Below are 24,517 nucleotides of genomic sequence, written 5' to 3'. Positions count from 1 at the left end.
CTTCTCTCAGAAAGAGCTGTCTCCTCAACTAATTTCCAAAAAATAGTTTTACAATTTATTATAAGTACCATATAGGAAAATAAAAGGGAGACATGGAGAGATAATAGGAGAGATTTATTTAGAAAGTTCTTTGAACAAGACATCAACCTTCAGGTCTCCTACACTGATGCCCCAAAAGACATGGGGGAAGCAAAAGAGAAAATGACAGGAGAAAAATGTACCATTACTTGTTTTCTTTCCTGCCCCACCATCCATGACAGGGATTACTTACACCCAGTATTAGTGGTGCTGGGAGATAGCTTCAGGAAAAAAAAAAAACTGTGACAAAATAAAAAACCTGCAAAACTCTACCTGGGACATGAACAGAATTCTTGTACTACTTGATGGTTACTATTAAAATACCGAGTATCTTGAAGGAATTCTTGAAAAAATAGCTAACTTGAGCAAAAGAAAAGAAAAAAGTCACAAGTTGATTTTACTACCTGAGATATTATTTGAGAGGTTACATCTCTTTACTTCCTCTTTTCATATTTATTAAGCAGAGTTGTTGTACAAGACAGGAATTACGACATGCAGCATCGCAGGATCTCAGACTGATACAGTTGGAGTATATAAATGAGGAAAGTAATCAAGGCAAATAGATGGGGGTGGGGGCAGGCAATAGGCTGGAGTTAGCAGTGAAGAGCCCGTTGGAATGAAAGGAGTTAAATGAATGGAGTCAGGATGAGTTTACATCCTAGCTTAAATCGGTGTGAGCTCAGTTCATGGAACAGAAGAGAAACCGGCAGATATAAATGTCGGCCTTAGAATCTTTCCTCAGTAGGATGTGAAACTACAAACCCCCTGTGAGTTTGCAAGCACTATGCCAAGATGAAATACAAAATGTAGGAAAACCAATATTTTAAATAAAATAATTTTAAAAAGACAACTGCCTCCAGAGATCAAAGTGAAAGGAGATTGATTAGTTAATTGAAACTCTACTTCCAGCAGAAAAATAGATGAAATAAGCAGATAAAAGTGCTTTCTAAGCTCCCATACCCTTCCTTGTTTTGTATGCTTTAACTTTCTTCCCACAGCTCTCAATCCTGTGCCCTATTTCAAAGCCTTTTTTCTACTCATCTTGGGAACCTCAGGACACTGAGGAAATTTGAGTTCAGAAATTTTATTTTTAGGATATCATATTATGTAATATCTTAGGCTGGTGTCATTCATTCCAAAAACTGCTGTTTTAAACAAGAACTGGGAAAAATGTACCCAGTAGATATAAACCTTTTACATTCAAACCATCTTGAAAACACCTTGTAAAAACTCAGCAATCCTTCCTGAAAACATTTTTCTTCTTTTATCCATTAACAAATATGTCTGTGACTCCAGATTCGTTTTCAAAGTCTGATGCCTACAACTCTGGTTCTGGCAGTATTTTTCAATTAATTAACATTCCTGAGAGCACAGTTATGCACAGTACTGAAAAAAAGAAAACTTTTATTTCTTTGGTTTCCCTGCTGTGTAAAGGATGTTACAACTCCTGCATACTTTATCCTTTGGAAAATATCCTCTTGTTCTCCCATCAAGGATACCTATGAAAGCAAGACATTGAGAAGGGAAAGGAGAACAGGTACAAAGTTAAAGAATAATGAAGAATGTTGTATATGTACTGTGGCTCAAATATCAGTAGGGCTCTGCTACATAAAGGGCCCGCAGTGTGTCTGCTCACCACTCAAAGTACTCTTTTTGTCTCAAAGGAAAACTTTTTGTGGGATGTCACTCACAGCAATATCAATGTCAATTTTCAAATTCTGCATGGAAAGCAATAGTGAGCTTCTGACCAGCAATTACCATAAAATCAAAACATCTTATAGTTTTATGCTGAATTAGTAGAATTGTTTTTGATATGGTATTTATTTGAAAGGCTTTCCATCAGCTCCAATGAGTATTTGATTAGTGCATCCTGCTAAAGTAACTGGTCTGATGTTTAAACAAAATTCTGCAGCAGTAAAGTGGGGCAGCAATCCTAGAATGCTGCTGAATTGCCCATGGATAAGCCAGCCTAGTCATTAGGTTTATTGCCAACAAAGAGGAAAATCGTGCATATAATTATACGGATTGCAAAGCCAGCAACAAGAGTTGGCACCAGGGAATTAGTTCCCTGTGACCATTACTTCATCAGGATCAGAAGTTGCCTGTATGCCTTCAAAGGAATGCAAGGTTGGAAACAAAGTAAACGTGTTCACTTTTTGCTGTAGATGGTTTTTTCCACCCCTAAGCAAACCACTCTCTGGCCATTGACAGTTAAACTATTTTTGGAAGTCAGTGAACCCAATGAGTCAGTGTGACTTTAGACTTCTTATGATTATTCTAATGTCATACAATATTATTAGTAAAAATAACAATGTTTATGAGATTATGAGATCATACAAACTAAAGTTCAGAGAAGTCCGAGTTATTCAATGTTACAAGACTAGTAGTATATGTATGTTTTGGTGCATACGTGTGTGTGTGTAGGGGAGCTGGAGCTAGAACCTAGGTCTTCTTGCCAGGCTAATGTCTTCTACATATAGCTCTTGTTCATTGTCATCACTACAGTAAGAGACACACCAAAATTTTAAGGTTCAGTCACAGCAAGCCTCTAAGTGTCATGAATAGATACGAACGTAGGACCAGATGGACCTACTACTTAGACCTACTTTGGGAATTCTTTTTTTTTTTTTTAAGATTTTATTTATTTGAGAGGGAGAGAGAGAGAGCATGGGGCGGGGGGCTGGTCAGAGGGAGAGGGAGAAGCAGGCTCCCTCCTGAGCAGGGAGTCCAGAACGGGGCTCTTTCCCAGGACCCTGGGATCATGACCTGAGCCAAAAGCAGATGCTGAACTGACCGAGCCACCCAGACGCTCCAGGAATTCTTATATTCCTATCCTGTAAGGCCCCCTTAGACATCAGCTTCTTAGTCATCCTTGCACTTCTCTTATTTCTCCCATGAAATTAAATAGGATAAATGCATAACTCACTAGCACATTCCTGAAACAAGCAGATATTCCTCCTCCATTCTTGTTTCCCTTTGCAGTAGAAGAGCCCTCACTTTGGGATCCAAAAAAACTCTCGTTAGCAATGATCTGGAGCCATTCAGATTCCTCCCTAAAACGTGAAGGTCATAAAATCAAAGAACACAATACATATGAAATTGTTTTGTTTATAATTGATGAGCTGATTTAACTTCAGAGTTCTACATAATTTTCATGAAACAACACTGCTTGAAGCCAGTGGGATTTCTTTCCTCTAGGAAATCAGACTTTGTCATTATCTTTGATTTTCTTTGGTGAATCTTATCTATTGATTTTAAAAATTCTTTTCAATATGCCCAGTGCTCAGAGATATACAAACAAAGAAAAAAAAATGGTCCCTGTAAGCTTTGTAAATATGGGGATATTGGTGAGGTGAAATATTATCATGCACAATGAAGATAAATGACAGTTCCAAATGGCCTTACCGTTGGAGGCCTCCTAGTGACCCAGCTCGGCTCACAGATGCAGCTGTGGCAAATAATAGCCAGAGAGTGATGATCATTGTGATTTCAGTCCATTATTACCAGAAGCCTGATATACATAAAATGTAGGTCAAAGCATTCTGTTTAATGCCATATTTATCTTCAGAATATGAAGCATGAGAATGTTGTTCCAGCACTAAAGAAACCGAGGTGATAAATTAGTAGTCTCCAAAGTGCTATTTAAATGACTACATTCAATTTTTATCTCCTCATTGAAATATAAATTCCACAAGGGAGAGGACCATATTTATTTTGTTTCTACCATCTCTCAGAGCTTAGCACAGGGCCTCCCTCATATAGGCCTACAATCAGATGCATGTAAAGGATTTGATTAGTTAATTAATTGAGACTTATATTGCTACACTTATTGATTTACAATTGTTTTCATGTATTTAAACTAGCCCTCTACATGAGGAAGGATTAATATCGTAGCCATCTCTACTTACCTTCCATCTAGATAGGTGCTTATTCAGTGAATGAGTGGATGTTAGAAGGATGATATATAAGAAGTTGCTGCCAGGTATTGCTTTCTCCTCTGGGCTTTAAGCATTATGTACGAAGAGAAGACATAATCCATAATGCAAAGAGTTGTTTCCAGGATGAGGCCAGCAAGAACTATCAGTGAAACAAGACAGAAATTATTATAGATAGAAAAAGTAGAGGAAAGACAAGAAAATTAATGGGATGTTCTGGGCATAAACTAATTGGCACAGAATACTGAAGGTAACTCTGGAACAAGTAGAGAACAAAAAGGAATGGAGGGGATTCATATAGTCAAAGAAGTTAATGGAGAGTGGTAAATACAGCATGTTGCTTTTTAAATGTCAGAGCACAAAGAAAAATTTAGAGTTAAGTTATGGGTTTCAACTGTAAGAATTTGAAAGAAACAGTGTGGAGACAATTGTTGGAGGGTTAGTGAGTGTTTAGATGTAATTATGTGAGGAATATGGCAGTTCTGAGTGTGAAAAGTTGTGGTTAGGAATATAGGGAACTGTTTTTTAAGCTAAGTAAGTAAATTCAAATTGTTGGAGATAATCCAGCTGCTGCCATGCATGGAATTACATCTAGGAGACTAACACATATTCGGCCTTTAGTTAAAAATGATTTAACCAATGCTTTTTGAGAGAGATTATATAAAATTTATCACCATATTTTCCACAAATTCTATCCAACCATTTGAAACTCTAAGGGAAAAATCAGGAAATTTTATATGTACTTTTCTTATATATCTCACTCTTTCATATAAAGATGGATTTGAATAGTTCATCTGTTACCAAAATATGCTTCCTACAATTTATGAAAGTGAGTGTTTTAAAAGTGAAAAAAAGTTGAACAATATTATATGTTCCTCAAAATCATTGATTTGTTGAGATCAATGAAATTCACGAATTCGTGTTCATCCTTAATTTAGAAGAAAACCTCTTCTGGTGTGCATATACACCCTCTGTCACCTGATGGATACAGAGATATCATGAGATGTCATGAGACAGGCATTGTTTAAACACTTTTGTCAATGTGGAAAACAAATTAATTTTAAGAATCCCAATACATACAAGGGCTATAGTTTTTCAAGGAGAGACCAACTGATGAACTTACATTGATGTCTCTCAGGATTGCTTCTTTCTTTTAAGTAATTGCCTCCTCTTGAAACCACATTATTAAAATTTGCTCTTTATGAAGAGATACACCTCTCTTCCATCTACCTATAAGAAAAAGCAAATTTAATTATTCAAAAATGAGTCTATGGAATATTTGTATCCCAGGGACTCGGTAAATATTTAAAAATCTCTATAAATGTACATTTATGTATAAGTAAATAATTTGCATTTAAATGTTTTATTTTCTTTAATGGGAAATATATGTGCTAAATTGGGAGTTAAAGAACTAAGAAGTTGTCCCTACTTTGTCATTACGGGCAAGTCATTTAGCTATTTCGGTCTCAGTATTTAAAGTGAAGAGTTTGTATTAAATGTCATTTAAGCATATTAAAGAACCTGACTTCTATGGCAACATTACTGAAAAGAATTATTTGATATACTTTGAATTGATAAAATTAAGAATAATATAATCAACTGTTGTGGACTGAGTGATAATGCTTAAAGCCAATAATACTTTGGAAAGTAATTAAATATATCCAGTGGCTTGTCATGATTATTGTTATACCACAGTCAACATGTACAGTAGCAGTAACCCCATTTTAGTTAAGTGAGAGATATATTATAGGTTTATACAGAGATTAAACTCACAGAATTTGATAAACTATCAAATGCATTTTAATGTGCATTCATGGTAGAGGTACGAGTTCTATTTTTTAATTAATATCCTAACCGTCTGGCTATTTATGATAGAAGTCTGGAATATCTACACTGTTACTATTACCTGAGTTGATACTCTCAATTTTACTAGCAGTTCCAGTGTGTATAAACATTTTTTGTTAACTAGTTATCAAGACATTCTTATATTTGGGGACATTCATCACCTAGTTAATGTTAAAGTCAGGATAATATTGATCCTAATTTAGGTCTGATAATTGTAGTAGCCATGATGAAGTTTAGGTCAGTGTATTTGATGGGCTCTGGTGCATAACTGTAGCCAAAAAGCAGAGCTAAAATCAATTATTTTACCAGTACAATTAATACTTTTAGTAAATAGCTTCAGAGTTTTAACTGTGTTATAAAGAGCAAGGCCATAAATCAAATGACTTTTCTTTTTTTTTTTTTTAAACTCAGGAGTACATTTCTAATGATGGCACAGATAAGTGTGAGTTTGCACTGCTTAACTTTTATTTGAAGCATATAATTATTGTGGCAATGAAATAAGCATAATATGGATTTAATTTTGTATACTTATGTGCTACAATGAAATCAAAATATTTTAAAGAAAAGAATTGGTCCCACTGATAAATTTTCAGATAACTTTCAAAATGGTTGTTTATCAATATCTCCCATGATCTTTAAGGTGCATGGGTCTTTATATAACTGGTAGCATAAAATACTTGTGTACTAGGACCTTGTCAGTAACAAATTTGAGCTCACTGTAACACAGTATTTTCCCAATGTTCACTTGTGATATACAATATATAGGAAGAATTACATGCAAAGTGAACAGTCCATTCACCTTCTCAGATATTCAAAAATATTAAGCCAGATCAGTGACAAGGTAAACATACAGACTATATTGTATAATATATAACATATAGTATATAATATATAATATAATATATAATATAAAATAAATTTAATGTTATATAATATAATATAGGATACATCTAGGGGCACTTGGCTGTCTTAGTTGGTAGAGCATGTGACTCTTAATCTCAGGATCATGAGTTTGAGACCCATGTTGGGTGCAGAGATTACTTAAAAAAAAATGAGGGCGCCTGGGTGGTTCAGTCGTTAAGCATCTGCCTTCGGCTCAGGTCAGGATCCCAGGGTTCTGGGATGGAGCCCCACATTGGACTCCCTGCTCTGCGGGAAGCCTGCTTCTCCCTTTCTCACTCCCCCTGCTGTGTTCCTGCTCTCACTATCTCTCTCTCTCTCAAATAAATAAATAAATAAAATCTTTAAAAAAAAATATCATAAAGGCTATATCTTCTCTTAAAAGGCAATGATATAGGTTTTTAAATTAAATAATGCTACCTTTTAACCAGATATTCACTTATCAATATATCATAAATATCTTCCAATCTTTAAATGTTATCGGCAACATTTTATTTTATATTTTTAAAGATTTTACTTGTTTATTTGAGAGAGAGAGTGCAGAGCAAGAGAAAGAGAGAGAGCACGAGCAGGGGGAGGGGCAGAAGGAGAGGGAAAAGCAGATTCCCGGCTGAACAGGGAGCCGGACATGGGGCTCAATCTCAGGACCCTGAAATCATGACCCCAGCCAAAGGCAGACACTTAACTGACTGAGCCACCTGGGCACCCCTTTCAGCAACATTTTAGTGGTTATATAGCATCTTACTCTCCAGTCATACTGTAATTATTCATCTAATAGTATTTTCTTTTTCAGACATCTATATGTTTCTCCCAAATTTTACCCTCATACACAATTTAAAATTTCTTTTGAGGAATATTTTATCAATCCATACTTCCACTTTTGTTTTGTTATTTTTTAGTTTTTTGTCTAAAATATCATACCTTCACATGATATAATTTTTCAAAATTTTGCATCTTTGTCAAGCTGTGATGTAAAAAATTGTATTATAAATTGAGATGAGATTAGAATACTAAGAGCTAGCAATTGGACCAGATACCTAGGAATTTCTGAAACTGCCTTATTTAAGTATTTGTCTTTTTCTTATAGGCATTTGACAGCTTTATCTATGATATATATTTTCAACCTATTTTATTTAAATTTTGTTTCATATCTTAAGATGTTTAAATTGTTTCTGTAATATATTTAAATTCATAAGAATTTTTCTTTGTGTTTATACCTTTGGTTATATTCCTGGGGAAGTAATTCATCACACCAAGATCTACAAAACACACACACACACATATCAGTTCTTTGCCTTGATGACCCCTACTCTTAATTTCTTTTCTCTTACTTTATTTTACATTTCCATTATTCATTGTTTAAATCACTTCTGAAATAAGACAGTACATAAAAACATAATATATTTCTTATCCAAACAAACAACAAAATATGAACACCAACTAACATATAATAAAGAAGACCAATGAGAATATTTGAAATTATAATTCTCTTTATAATTCTACATAAATATTAATTTAGTAGTTTATAACTTAATTGTTAGAATCATAAGTTTCATTGAGTTAAGTGTTCATATTGTGCATGCAGGTATATAACATGTAAATGTAATTTTGAAGTTGAAAATGTATTTTCCCTTAGGCATACTAATTAATGGCCTTCATCAAGAGAGTAACAAAATTTTACTTAAGGCAAAGAAAGCATAATCTTAGCAAAGTTGGTATTCACAAATGTGTGCATTGCTAGCCCTTACTATAGACATGTCAGTATTCAGCATTTTGCTGTGCTGTACATAAAAAATAGGGAAATACAAAAAGAAAATCAATAAAAGAATGGCAGATGGAGGCAATCTTTTCATTGTAATTACCAGGTAATCATGGAACTTATTTTTGTCTTATTTTAAGTGGGAGTTTGCTTTCTTGAGAGGATGTATAAGTATGCAATGGCCAAGCCAAAAATTCTGCTTCTTCCCAATCAGTAATTTTTAGATATATCCTGAATTGGACCAAATGGATTAAACATTTACATTTAAATGTCTCCAGTTGTTTAATGTCTATATTTATAATTTTTGGTGCTATAAGTTGAGGTATTTGGTTTTACAACATGACCTTAGTCATTAGAAGTTTGGTTAGAGAAAAGAATGAGTTATACAGTTAGAGAGATCTGGGTACACTCTCAACTGGATAGCTTGCTAGATCTATAACTTTGAAAAATGACTCAAGCTCTCTGTCACAGATTTTAATCTGTAAAAATAGGAATAATAATTACCTTATTAGGCTTTCTCAAATGATTAAATTAAATAAATTAAGTAATTATATATAATTTTAAAGTACCAAGCACCAACCCAGAGTATAGAAGGTGCTCAATAGTGTTCTTTTTTAACTATTAACATTTATTTTCAGTTTTTATATATGAGAAAGAGAAATAAACTTTAGTTTGGTACTGATATTATAAGACTCTCTAGGCAAATTTGTTGACAATGGAAGTTGGTTAAATACTTCTCGTTCAAAGTGATAGAGTAAAATTAGCATCATCCCACATTTTCTTCTCAAATACCATACAAAATCAGCAAGAAAAATAAAAACTGGAAACATAAACATGCTCTGCAATAAAACTGTAAGTGGTCTTATAATCCACAAAATATGTGGAAGCATTGCCACAAGGAATGAACATCAACAAAGGTGAAGGAGAATTAAAAAGAGAATGTCAATCCAACAGTTCCACTCGTAGTCTAAAAGAATTGAAATCAGAACTCAGATACTTGTGCACCAGTATTCATAGAAGCATTATTCATAATTGCCCAAAGGTGGAAACAATCTAAGTGTCTATCAATACTTGAATGAATAAAGATAATGTGTTGTATACATACAATGGAATGAATATTCAACCATAAGAAGGAATGAAATTCTGATAGATGCTATGACATGGATGAACCCTGAGAACATTATGCCAAGTGAAATAAGCCAGACACGAAAATAAAAATATTGTATGATTCCACTTATATTAGGTATCTAAAATAGGCAAATTTATAGACAAAGGGGAATAGATGTTACCAGTGGCTGGGAGGAGGAAAGATTATGGAGTTGTTATTTTATGAGTACAGAATTTCTGTTTGGGATAGTAAAAAAGTTCAAAAAATGGATAGTGGTGATGGTTTCACAACATCTTGAATGTACTTAATGCCACTGATTGTACACTTAAAAATGGTTAAAATGGTAAATTTCATGTTATTCATAGTTTACCACACTGAGAGAGAGAAAGAGAAAATACGGTGGCTACAGATCTCAGAAAAACTTCACAGTAAACCTGCCATAGGGAAGAAGACACTCTTAAGTACAAAACCAAAGTCTCATATTCACAATGAAGGGAATAGGATGCATAGGCTTAGCTATGGAATCTCTGTTTGGTTTGGTTCTAAGTACCAGAGTGGGAAGAAAAGTCTGCATTATGAGCAAGCTTACACCTACCTGAATCCACCAGCATGAAGAAGTTAAAGCTAAAACAATTCACTAAATCTCAAGAAAAATTCCTGCTAGTACAAAATACAGCCATGGCATCTTGCCAACATGAATTTTCTGCAAATAATTAGTTGAGGGGGGGAAAAAACCCAACGTCTTTTTATTCAAATATAAAGAATACAAAAGGAATGGGCACACTATTGTTGCAAGAAAAAGTGAAGGAAGAAACAGGAAAACCAATTGCAGATAAATATCACCTACCTTAAAGATGTTATTATGAAGCAGATCAAAATTGTGCTCAAATATGGCTATATATATACTTTTAATTAGTGATACAATAATTTTTACGAAAACAGAGTACAAGGTGAGATACAAGAGTTCAGGGAAGAGATGGTGAGGACAGTAGGAGAAATGAGCTGAAAATACAGTAAAGAACATAGAAGACAGGCATGACAAAACTGAAAAAAGAATAAAATGAGTATGATAAATATAATCTTGATTATGAAGAAAATGATAGATGTAGTAAATATACGTTATAGGAGTCCACAAAAAAAAGAAAAGCAAAATAATGGATCAGAGGAAATATTCAAGAAATAAAGAAGACTTGAAAGGACCTACCTAGCAATATTTGGTACTGAACTGTGAATTCTATTAATACTGTTAAACATCAAATCTAAAGAAATAAGCCTCTTAAAACATGTGCAAGATGCAAAAAAGGAGGAAAACTACATGGAGATTTTAGTCTTCTTCACGAGAGAATTAAATGCATACATATAGGTGTTTTGGGCATGAAGGAGGGGGGTGCAAGGGGGGGTTCTACAGTTTTCAAGGAATGAAAGTGTGACTTAAGTGTTTTGTACTCAACCATAACCATTCAATATTTGTGAAGGCACAAATATTTTCAACATGTAAAAAGAAGTCAGAGATACTGCTCTCATAACTCTTTAAAAAAAAGAGAGACTCTTAATCTTAGGAAACAAAATGAGGGTTGCTGGAGGGAAGGGGGTTAGGGGGATGGGGTGACTGGGTGATGGAAATTGGGGAGGGTATGTGTTGTAATGAGCACTGGGTATTATATAAGACTGATGAATCACAGACCTGTACCCCTGAAACAAATAATATATTACATGTTAATTGAAAAAAAAGAGCAGTATAGAATACATTTTAATAACCAAGAATGGCTGGAACATTACAGCCAATGAACTGGAATGAGTGCTCTATCTATTTGGCATTGGCCTAATATTAAGTAAATGAAGGTATATGCTTATAAAGTAGAATATAAATTGAGACAATATAGAAATTAGATCATTTGAAAGGGGAAACAGAGTGGAAGGAAGAAAGATGATGGAAGGGAATATAAACCTGCTGACTTCCTCATGTTTACTAACTAAAGGTTAAGAGATACTATGTGAAGTTGATAAATCAATAAATAGAGGTAAAAATGATGTATCAGTCAGGGTCCCAGCGGGAAGTAGATGATATACTTGAATGGGATAATCGAGAAGAGTTAACAAACTAAAGACACTGCTCTCAGATTACATTCTGGCAGCAGGAAACAATAAATATAATAAATCAGTAAATTATGTAGTATATTGGAAGGTGATAATTCTATGGATGAAAAAGAGCAGAATAATCTCTGTGAGGAGTGCTGGAGTTAGGAATAAGCATGGTCAGATGAGCTTCATGGAGAAGATGCCATTTGAGCAAAATTTTGAAGACATCCAGGAAGTTAGCCTTAAGAATTTCTTAAGGCCATCCTAAAAATATTAGAAGGAAAAGCTAGTATAAATATCTGAAGACAAGAACATGCTTAGAATATTTGAAAAATACAAGGAGATCAGCTGAGTTAGAGAAAATAGGTGAGAACGAGAGTAGTTGGTTATCAAGTCTAAGAAGGAATGGGGGCCAGATCATGTAGAAAATTGTAGGTCTGAGTAAAATGAGCACTGAAGTGTTAATGCAGGATAGTGACATGATTTGACTCACTCTTTAACAAGATCACTCTTTTATGTTGAGATTAGCCTATAGGAGAGCAGGAATGGAAGCAGGTTGAGTCAGGAGGGCTTTCCTGTTATCCAAGTAAGAAGTATCAGTGGCTCTGTTCAGAGTAGTAGTAGCAGAGGTGGTAAGAAGTGGTTATATTATTTCTATGTATTGAAGGTAAAGCAACAGATTTAAGAAAAATAAATATAAAGAAGTATTAATACATTAGAAACCCATTCTATTCATATTAAGGAAAATTCAAATTAAAATGTCACTAAGATGGACCCACCAGAATAGCAAAAGTGGAAGAAATAATCTGAAGTGTTAGTGAGGATATGGAGCTACTCAAATTCAGGCGTGCTGGTGGTAGGAGTGTAAATTGGTAAGACCACTTTGGAAAACTGCAGCAGAAATTACAAAAGCTGAATGTATATACACTCTATGACCCGGATATATTTTACTCCTAATTCTGTAACAGAGATGCAGCTATAGGCCCACTAAAAGACATATATGAAAATGTTCATAGAATCACTATTTGTAAAAGCCCCAAACTGGAAACTTCCCAGTTTAAACCTAAACTAGAATATAAACTGTGGAATAATCATAAAATGGAATACAGTACAGCAATGAAAAGTGAGAAAACGATGTCAACATACTAAAGTATGAATGAATTCCACATATACACAGAATGTGGACTGAAAGAATCTGGTATAAAACTTACTGATTCAGTTTACATAAAGATCAAAAACAAGTAAAGCTAATCTGTAGTGTTAGAAGTCAGATGGAGGGTACCCTTGGGTGGGGAATGGTGATTGTTCCTGGGGACTCAAAGGGGGATTCTGGGATTCTGGTAATTCTCTGTTTTTCTTGATCTAGATACAAGTTACATGGAACTGTTCAGCTTGTGAACAATTCATTGAACAATTTGTGATTTTGTACATTTTTCTGTACATAAGCCATGTTTCACTTTAAAAAGTGAAGACGATGCTTTTCACCTATGAGAATGGCAGAAAAAAGTATTTTGGCTGGGGAATAAAAAGACAAATGTTCTCTTGCAGTGATGGTATGAATGTAAATTAGTGCAATATCTATGGAAGACAATTTTTATCATAACAAATATCAAAACTAAAAATGTACATATTCTTTTTCTCAGCAAATCTACTCCAAAGAATATATTCTTCAGATACTCTAACACATGAACAAAATGATAGATGTTCAAAGTTATTCATTTCAGCATTGTTTGTATTAGTAAGAAATTGAAACAACCTCAAAGGCCATCCAATAGACACCTCTTTAAATAAATTATGGCAACTGATTCAATAGAAAATTATGGAGTTATAAAAAAAAAAAACCCACACACAAGGCTTTATGCACCAATATGGAGCAATTCCCAAGATATATATTCTAAATTTCAAAAAAATAGTGAGGTATAGGAGGCTTGAATGGTCTGTTCCCATTTATTTTATTTTAAAGATTTTATTTATTTATTTGAGAGAGAGAGAATGAGAGACAGAGAGCACGAGAGGGAAGAGGGTCAGAGGGAGAAGCAGACCCCCCGCTGAGCAGGGAGCCTGATGTGGGACTCGATCCCGGGACTCCAGGATCACGACCTGAGCCGAAGGCAGTCGCTTAACCAACTGAGCCACCCAGGCGCCCTGTTCCCATTTATTTTAAAAGAATAAGTGCTTGTGTACACATAGGGAAGGATGAATAAGAAATTTATAACATTTAATGCCTCCAGGCAGGAGAATCAGTAATGAACAACTGGTAGTAGAAAGACTTTCTACAGTATACCTTTGTGTTTTTTTGAATAGGTAAATATATCACTTATTCAAAAAAATACAACATACATGGAAATGAAAAATCAATTCATTAGGGAGGAAAATATGCATATGCTATCATAGAATAATTTTAAATACAGAGGGAAGTGAATTTTCTTACCTGGATTCTATACCAGTGTGGTATTCTAAAGTCACACCTTATATCATTAAGTGTGAGATTTAATAAATCATTGAAGACATTCAGAGAAAGGCAGTTTTATAGTTCCTGCCTAATAGGATATAGAATACTCTTGTGAGTTTATTTATTGGACTATGTCATTGTCAATTGAAGATCATGTCTACTTCTTTATTCATTGAATTGAGAAGAAAATAGATTATCTATCATACAGTCAATTTACACTTGTCTTTCTGTTTTCCAGTTTTTTCATAATTTAAAAGAAATACTACAGAGACATGTTCTTCAAGAGTAGCTATGTTTATAAAGTATTTTATATCTGGATGAAAAGTCAAACGTGCTTTAGTTCTAACTCTTTATTTATATTCTTGGGGTTAACAGCCTTTTGTCATTTCAGCAAAATATAGATAGAGCTAATATGTTTGTAACCTTAAAGATTTTATGAGAATCAGTTGTTTTATTCCTATTTATAAAGCACACTTGGAGATGTTCAATGAATATCTTCTGTTAATATGGAAATATGTTTAATAGAAACGCTAGCAACTTTATTTCAATGATTTATTAATGTGATTTTTTTTTCTCTCATAGTTTGGCAATGTGGTATGCTTTATATCTAAATTCAAATGGTTAGTCAGGAAAATTTTATTTTCTCATAGTATACCAAAAATTAATATATTTTCAATAGTTTTTGCAAAATAGATAAATACAGCTTTTATTCAATATTTTAAAACAGTGATGTATTTAGTCTTAACATAAATTTTGTAACTACATCAAGAAATTGAATGAAGAACCATATGAGTTTGACAAAATCATTCCACTAAATGCAACCAATATTTATTGAGAATCTAATCTGTCTGCTAGAAACCACAGGATATATAAAAGAACTATGGGGTCATAAGAATTCCTTGAGTGGTTTCTAAAGATACAGAACAATAAGATACAATCTCCGCGGGCGCCTGGGTGGCTCAGTTGGTTAAGCGACTGCCTTCGGCTCAGGTCATGATCCTGGAGTCCCTGGATCGAGTCCCGGATCAGGCTCCCTGCTCAGCGGGGAGTCTGCTTCTCCCTCTGACCCTCCCTCCTCTCATGTGCTCTCTCTATCTCATTCTCTCTCTCAAATAAATAAATAAAATCTTTAAAAAAAAAAAAAGATACAATCTCTGCCTAGAAGAACCTTACTTTATTTTGGATATTTATATGTAAATATATTGTAAAGATACATACAGAAATTAAATTATGTGTGAGTTGCGCAGACAACAAATATTACATAAGAACGCTTGAGACGCCTATCAGTCAGGGAGGAAGTTGGAAAGCTGACAGGATTACAGAGAATCCTGAAAGAATCTAGTTTATTAAGTAACCTTTTTCTGAATTCCACTCTATTGTGAGTCCATTATGTGTTTTATTACAGAGAATTCACATAGCTGCAAATAATAAATATTTGTTGAATAAATAACTGAATGAATTTTTCTGCTTGTAAGGAACTCAAAAATTGCCATGGACACAACATTTTCATAATTAATAAAATACAGGAAAGAATACTATAATACATTAATATATAGACAGTAAACAAAGAACTTGTATGGTACTTAGCAAGTAATGAGGGATGAATTTTTTATTATTTATTTAATTTTATTTTATTCCATTTATTCTATTATTTGTATTTTATTTTTTGTTTGTTATTGAAGTATAAATATTTGTTAGTGAGGTATAAGTACCTAGAGATAGGGATATCTTAGAGCCAGCTCCATAACTCTGCATTAAGTCATATGGTCTTAAAATACATCATAGAAATCAACAAAGGCCACAAATCAGAACTTACCACCTACCTCCAGAACCAGTTGTTAAACTTGTTTAACATAGCACAGTAAACAGTTTAATACAGGATCCCACGGTGTAGGGGCTAGGTGAAAATGCATTTCCTTGGACAAAATTTGTAGTCTAGTTGACATTCACTGAACATAACTCGGCCATCCTAAAATTGGATATACTCCCAGCCATTTTGCCTGGCCCTATGTCACTGAATTGATGGTATATAAGGAAAATTGCATTGTCTAATTTGTACTAATAAGGTTCTCCATAATTTCTTTATGGAATCCACATGTGTCAGAACATGATATGTTGTTCCATAGGGGCAGTATCCAAATGACTGGAAAAGAATGGGTGGGCAAGAGATAGAAAGGGGAAGGAGTTGGAATTGGAGAAATAATACTAAAAAAATACCATTCAACAGCTCATTCATTTCAAATGTAGTTATTGAATACAAAACTAAGTACCAGGTACTGTTCTACTTATTGTCAATGCAATGGTGAACTAAGATAAACACACTTGGTTTTCATGGAGCTAATGGCCTTTCCAAAGTGGAAAGGGGGCTGTAAAATGTTAATGGTTTATAAATACCCTGGTTCTCTTATCAAAGGGATAGATTATAACAGAGTGATACATTACTTTCCAATATTATTTTAAGCAGAGAGAGTGGCTTTCTTTTATGAGATAAAGTATCTTTTGACCATCAATTGGTTGCTGAAATCAGAGTCATTATTATTTCTTATAATACTTCTTTTCCTCTTCTTCTTCTTCTTCTTCTCCTCCCCCCTCCTCCTCCTCCCCCTCCTCCCACTCCTCCTCCTCCTCCTCTTCCTCCTCCTCCTTCTCCTCCTCCTCCTCCTCCTCCTCCTTCTTCTTCTTCTTCTTTCTTCTTCCTCTTCCTCTTCTTCCTCTTTTCTTGTTCTTTATGATCATTTAAGTTAAAAGTTGTGAAAAGCTTCTCTGGGGACTACTGTATAGATGAATTGGCATTTATTGGATATAACTCTGCCATCCTAAAATATCCAATTTTAGGATGGCAAAATGTATCCAAAATTGGATATTCTCCAACTAGGAGCCTTCCTTTCCTTTTTTAAAAGAGTGCTTTATTTCAAGAGATGTTTACACCTTGAACTGAAATATTCATTCATTCAACCAGTTTCTACTGAATTCAGTCCTAGCTCTAAACATTATTTTTGCCAGAGAATCCTTACTAGTTGTTAGGAAAATGTACCTCACTTGACTATTCCTTTCTACTTTATTTATTGGTATGACTGCATTTTCTTCATCTTGCTTAAATTAAACATCAATTTTTTTTCCTAGAAAACTGATTCTGCATCAACATGAACCCAACCCCACTATCTAAGGCAGAGGCATTTTGGATTCATAACAGGTCCTGGAGCCACTTGAGGAAAAGTGTTTTTTGCCAAGATTAGTATAATGACATTTTTTATTCACCTCTCATGTCAAACTTTTCCTTCTGGGAAGATTGATGATATGATAGTCTCCTAAAATTTAGTTTCTGGTCAAATGTCCCACTAAACAACCTAGAGGTGCCTCAAATTCCAGTGACTTGGGCAATAAATTAAACCAGAGAATTTCTTTGCTTTGGGTGGTAAAAGCAGATTCTATTTTGACTTGCAATTTCTCTCACACAAACATTCTAGAGTGCATAATGGGGATGTGTGGGGGAGGGGTCTACTAGAATGTTGTTCTACTGGCCCCATCAGTGAAATAGGAATACTTTCAATTTTTAAAGTAGCTTTTTCTTTTGAAAGAAAGTTTTCTTGAATTGTCCTCAAAAACTAAAATAAATACTTATCAAATTTGTAATTAGCAGTAATTAAATAGGAAAACTAGAGACCAAAAATTAAATATCATTTAGGAAAATTAATATATTCATGGTACATTTAATATAACTATATAATTCATTTTATACTGTAGCCATCAAAAATCAATCCAGTTTCCTTTATATATCCTTTTATAATTAGGAACTTCTTACAATGCAATTGGCAGATTGTCCATTTTTAAATGCCAGGCATTATTTGCTTAAGCAATTTAATGCCTATGTGTGAAATTTTCTTTCCAAAGTATAAGGATGTGAATATATAACATATCATGATTTTAAATAATGCTGTACTCAAAATCTTTTTATATCTGTTATAGTTCCAAATTTTGTTTTGAATGGTCATTATCTCTATAGCACAACTTCTTTAATGTCAACATAGATGTATTGATTGATTGGTTAAGTCATTCATTAAAAGATATTTTGTGGGTGCAACTATATGGCAGGCATTGTGATAAGGCTACAGATGTCTGAAGGCTGCCACCCTCAAAGATTTTCTAGTTCAGTGGGAAAAAAAAAATAGCTATATAATCTAATTATAATCAGTGTAAAGGTATTCAGAAAAAAGGGGTGGGGTTATGGGAGCAGTGGAGAGAGCATTCATTTCAGTTTTTGGCATGGAGAAAGCCTTCATAATGTAAGTGATATTTATATTCAGCCTTGAAAATCAAGAAAGATCCTACACTGGGAGAAAAGTGTATTCCACAGAAGGGGTAGGGAGAGGGAGGATTCTGCACAGAAGGAAATATATGTCCACAGTTAGGTTTGGGTGGAAGAGTGTGGTATGTTTCAGAAACTTCCAAGTCCTATACTCAGTGTGACTGGGGTACAAAATGCATGTGAACAGAGAAATGAGCCAGGAGAGCTGGGCAAGAAAGTCTTATATGCAGTTCTAAAGAGCTTTAGCTCATATCTATAGTACGGGATGGGAAGACACTGAAAAGTGTATAATCTATGAATGAACTACATTTTCTAGTTTGGTAGCAAAGAGGAGGATGGACTGAAAACTTTGGTGAGATGCAATGTAAGGAGGCCAAATCCATTGCTGTTATGAGAATGTTGGTGGAGGGCTCTGGGGACCTGAACTAAAGCAGTTGCGGTGAATAAGGATAGGAATAAAAGTTTGAGAAGCATTTAAGAAGTAAATTTAAGATGAGTTCTAATTAAAAATAGATAAAGTAGATGCTCAAATATTCATGCATATGCACCTTCATTCAGTCACTTCACAATTGTCTATTGATCACTCTTTATAGTTATCAAAGGAAATAAAATGTGCTTATTTTAAAAGTACTAGATTATACCACTTACTAGACATTGACCTTGGGTGAGGTGCTTAAGCTTTCTGTGTTTAACTTTTATCTGTAAAGTAGAGATCATAATAATACCTACCATTTAGGGTTATTAATAAGTTGATATATTTAAAGTACTCAGAACAAAGATCTAGAAGTATTGGCTGTATTGTATACAGTGTGATAGGCAGTTTTGTATGATTGAAAGCTCATAACCCATGGCATGTGGTAAGTTCTCAAGAAATATCTAAAGGAACAAAATGAAGGAATGCTGAAAAAAGAAAAATGTGAACTTTAATTCCCATTCCATTATTTACTGTTTGTGTGACCCTAGACAAATCAGTTAGCTATTAATGTATTAGATAAGCACTTGTTGAATATCTTATTCTGTGCCAGACACAATGGCAAATGAGACAGGCTTGTTCTTTGTTTTTTGCAGAATTTCCCTTTAGAGGGAGAGACAAATAAAAGCATGTAAACATATACATAAAAATAATAATTTCAATTGTGATAAGCACCTCAGTTCCTTACCTGCAAATGGAATATAACAATACTTACTTTTTAAAGGCACTGCAGTGATTTACAAACATTATGCATAAAAGCACTTGCATAGTACCTGGTATAGACTATAGAAAGGTACTGAATGACTTCTTTTTTTTTTTTTAAAGATTTTATTTATTTATTTGACAGAGAGAAACACAGCAAGAGAGGGAACACAAGCATGGGGAGGGGGAGAGGGAGAAGCAGGCTCCCCGCTGAGCAGAGAGCCCGATGTGGGGCTCGATCCCAGGACCCTGGGATCATGACCTGAGCCGAAGGCAGACGCTTAACGACTGAGCCACCCAGGCGCCCCCTGAATGACTTCTTAATAGCATTTTTAGCAGTGTTCAAATAACAATAGCATGGTTTCAGCATTTCAGAAACTGATGGTCTAATGCAGTGGTCAGCAAACTACAATGCTTGGGCTGGCCAACTGTTTCTTTCTTTTTTGTAAATAAAGTTTTATTGGAAAATGTCATGCCTGTTTGTTTACATATTTTCTTTTTTTTTTTAAGATTTATTTATTTATTTGAGAGAGTGAGAATGAGAGAGAGAGAGAGTACATGAGGGGGGAAGGGTTAGAGGGAGAAGCAGGCTCCTCGCCGAACAGGGAGCCCGATGCGGGACTCGATCCAGGTACCCCAGGATCATGACCTGAGCCGAAGGCAGTCGCTTAACCAACTGAGCCACCCAGGCACCCTGTTTACATATTTTCTATAGCTGCTTTCTCACAAAGAAGGCAGAGTTGAGTAGTTGTGAGAAAGATTATATGGTTCCTAAACCATATTTACTTAAATGTTTACTATCTGGCCTTTCAGGAAGTTTTCTTTTCTTTTTTTTTAAGATTTTATTTATTTATTTGACAGAGAGAGACAAAGTGAGAGAGGGAACACAAGTAGGGGAATGGGAGAGGGAGAAGCAGGCTCCTTGCTGAGCAGGGAGCCCAATGCCGGGCTTGATCCCAGGACCCGGGGATCATGACCTGAGCTGAAGGCAGATGCTTAACGACTGAGCCACCCAGGTGCCCCTCAGGAAGTTTTCTGACCCTGATATAGTATGCTAGTTAGGTCATGTTTATCAAAAATTGGATATGCATATGATACACTCGATGATGGGTATAAATCATTAGTGTTGTGAAAAGGAAGAGATTGCTCCTAATTGGGATTATCAGAGAAATCTTCCTAGGGAAGGAAACATTTTAACTAGACCTTGAAGGATAAATAAGAATTTAGGAGGTGGAAATTGCTAGGGAGAGGGCATTTCAGGCAACTTTCTGTATGAAGAAAGGCCTCAATAGAAGCATAATATTTGATGAGCACCACGTTTCAGAAAATGATTGGATACAAGGATGAGAAGCATCATAGGAGAGAAATTGAGAAATGTTTTGAAAATCAGACCAATTTATTTGAACTTAAAGGCAATTGAAAGTCACTGAAAATTTCTGAGCACGAGAATGACATAATCAGTATTTTAAAGATATTCATTTGTCAGTTGGTATGCAAAATTAATTGAAGCAGAGATAATGGAAAAAATCAGCTGTCAATAAGTGAATAAAAAAATTGCACAGGCGTAAGATAATGAGGGTTGGCACCAGGATGATAGATGGAAAGGGAAAAGATAACTACATATATTGCTGTAGTTACTCTGACAGATTGAGCATGCAGGGTGGAATCAGGGGGAAGAATGAAAGCTGGTATATGCCATCCGTGTCAATGGTGGTGAGAATTGATGAGAAAGATGAAAAATGTCCAAGTCAGGAGAGAAACCAAGATCACGTGGCCTGAGAAAAGATCGATGGATTTTGGTATGTAGGAAGTCAACTGCCTCTAGAATGTTTGTGGCAGATGTGAGATTATGACTTAAAGAGATAGTGTACTTGAAAAAAGAGGGAACAGCAAGTAGTAAGGTGGTGATAATAAAACCTGTCTCACCATCATTCAGGGCTTACTATGTGCCAGGTAATGTTTTAAGCACTTCAGGACACCATTTTATTTATTTTATTTAATTTATATAGTGACTCCATGAGGTGTCACTATTATTATCATGCCTGTTTTACAGATAAGGAAATTAAAGCTTGGCATGATTAAATTGCCCCAGGCTTTCACAGTTAATAATGGAGTTTGAACTCAGGTTGTATGACATCAAGGCCTTTTGCTTAACCCACGTAACGGCAATGCATCTCACACACAAAATAAATAAATTAATTAAAAGTATAATGAATCAAAGCAATGGTGCTTTTTAATCTTCTCATTGGTTATTGACATATTTTGTTCCCTTTTGGTAAGGGTTACATGTCTACTATTTAGAATGAAATTTTCACAGTTGCAGGAGATGGGATATTTAATTTAGAATGCAACAACTACTTATCAAAAACACAGTGTAATGTTGCTTTAATTAATTGGGGGTTTTTTTGTAAGTGTTGAGAGGCAAGTAACTACCTGGGCCCAGTCAGTTTGTGGCAGAACAGCAAGATCCTGCAACTTACTACTATAATGATGGCTTCCAATCCCTCAGCTTCCTGACTGCAGCAAAGGTAGCAGCGATTTGTGGGCCAGTTCTGCAGTGCTGTTCTGAGTCATTCCTAGAAATTCAGCATAAAGCCTGCTAGACTCAACTTTAGCTCTCCCAATGATTGTGTAAGCACCAAATTCCCTCAGTTAAATCCCTTTCTATTTAACTTAGCTCGAGTGATTTCTGTTATATGAACCCTAATCTATTCTATACATTATTAAAGCAGTAGAATTAGCAAACATGAGATTGATAACACTGACGTTCCAGGAATTTCTCCAAAACATCTTTTTTAAGCTTTCCCTGCCAAGCAAAAGGAGTGCAACATCAGTCAAGGGCTAGGTTAAAAGTGGTGTGTCCTTAATTGTGGCCATTTTCCAAACTGACAAATGGGTTGAGAAAACGATCGGTAGCCAAAAGATAAAATTTCTCAGGCTAAGATCTTTGTCTTTGTATATAGTTTACTCATGCTTATGGAATTGACCAGAGTCAAATAATCTCCATGCCCTCTAGGATTTTAAGGAAACTGTGTTACCAAAAACTTGGTCAGTAACAGCCTGTGGCTTTTCCACCTAAAGCAATCCCTGGACTCTTGAATCCTACCAACAGGAGTAAGGTGTAGATGTGGATGCTGTGCAGTGTTCCAGAAGGGCAGCCTTTGTTGAATTATATTATCATCTGATAATGCAGTCTGTGCTATCTCAAATTTGAAATTAAATAACTTTTTCTTTGAGTTCAATATGTAGTCCCTCTTTATAACTGTTCCATGGATGAGTTCCTTTTTTTACTACATATGTTTATAGATCTATACCCATTCAACTTTATCAATACCTTTGTTAAAATCCCTTATATTCTTACTTACATTTTTGGCTATACAATCTAACATGAGGTAAAAGAGATACATTTCTGTATCTATTATTATCTATCTATTCATGTACTTGAAGATTTGGCTTTCAGTATTTTGATGCTATGATATTTAAATATTTATGACAACTATGTCCTCATTGTGGACTTGTGAATTATAAAGTGGTACTTTCTATATCATTCAGTTTGCCTTGAATTCAATTTTGTCTCATACAAATTTTTTTAAAACTTTAAATAGATATTCAGTTTGTCTGATTGAAGAATCATGAAATTTAGCAGATAGTTGATTGGCAAAAGAACCCCCCGACATGTACATCTGAAGTGAGGGCTCAGGGAGGAGGAGAACTGATGCCTGCCAGTAGAAAAGAATGAATCTAATGAGAAAATAAACTTTACTTTTCATCCTTCATAAAGTACATGAACAAATAGCAACAAGGGCTAGGAAAAGAACTAAAATTCATTAAAAAAAAAGACCCCTCACCCCCCAAAATAGTGTCATTCTTCCTTATTTTTCCCGGTAATTCTATTTAATCTGAAGTTTCTAGGTAGGAATATGGTAATATCATGCAGGGGTCATAAATTATTTGTATTAGTTTACATATTTTTGTCATTTATATGGGTATAATTTTGGGAATTAGAATTCACTAAGTGTACTTTAATTCTCAATATTTAATTCCTTCAAAACCCTAGCTAAAATTTCATTAAGTCATTATCCTTCCATTTAGTTAACATAATAGATTCAAGCACTTTATTAGGGCTTTTATGCAGTAAAACTGTTATTTTCTAACACACTTAAGATCCAAATAACAGACTTGTCATAGCTTTGCTGAATGTTTTCCTCAATCTCAATGGAAATTTAAAAAAAAATTTAATACCATTCACCATCAACATTGAGTTAACAGTTCTTAAAGGTCTTCGGTAACCAAGATGAAGTGAAAATACCTTGAAGGGCTGGTATTCCACAGTCTCAAATGATAGCTGTGATTGGGCTTTTTGGCTGATCAATGCACATAGCTATCATTTAGACCAAATCTCAGAATCTTCTTTTTTAAAATGTTTTATTGGACTTGACCTTCCTTTACATTAATTATGACATACTTAGCAATCAGATTAGAGGATTTTTTGACATTTGAAAAACGTTCTTATCTCTGAGGGGCATCCCACTGCAAGTATAATAGATACACTTAATAGAAACAAAGAGATATACAAAACTAAAAAAAAAATCCTATTTTACACTTTTCTACTTTTCTATGTCTCTTACATATTTTGTTTTTAATTTGGCAAGTTTATTGCCTTTTATAGCTGCTAGTTGTTTTTAGTGAAGCTTCAATGTTAGTTGTTTTGTTGCAATTTTCCCTATTCAGCCTAGTAAAGTCCTAACAATTCTCAAAACCTGAAGATGCATCCACTGTGATGAGCCCATTCCCAAATATTCTGGCCCAATTGGTCTCTCTTCCCCTAGAACTTCTGTAGTATCTGGGTTTATGGCCATCTCCATCTTGGTAACATCAACA

The sequence above is a fragment of the Halichoerus grypus genome, chromosome 5 (assembly GCF_964656455.1).
Source record: "Halichoerus grypus chromosome 5, mHalGry1.hap1.1, whole genome shotgun sequence".
Classification (NCBI taxonomy): Eukaryota; Metazoa; Chordata; class Mammalia; order Carnivora; family Phocidae; genus Halichoerus; species Halichoerus grypus.
The sequence above is the reverse complement of the archived record's forward strand: the minus strand, read 5'-3'. Positions refer to the sequence as shown.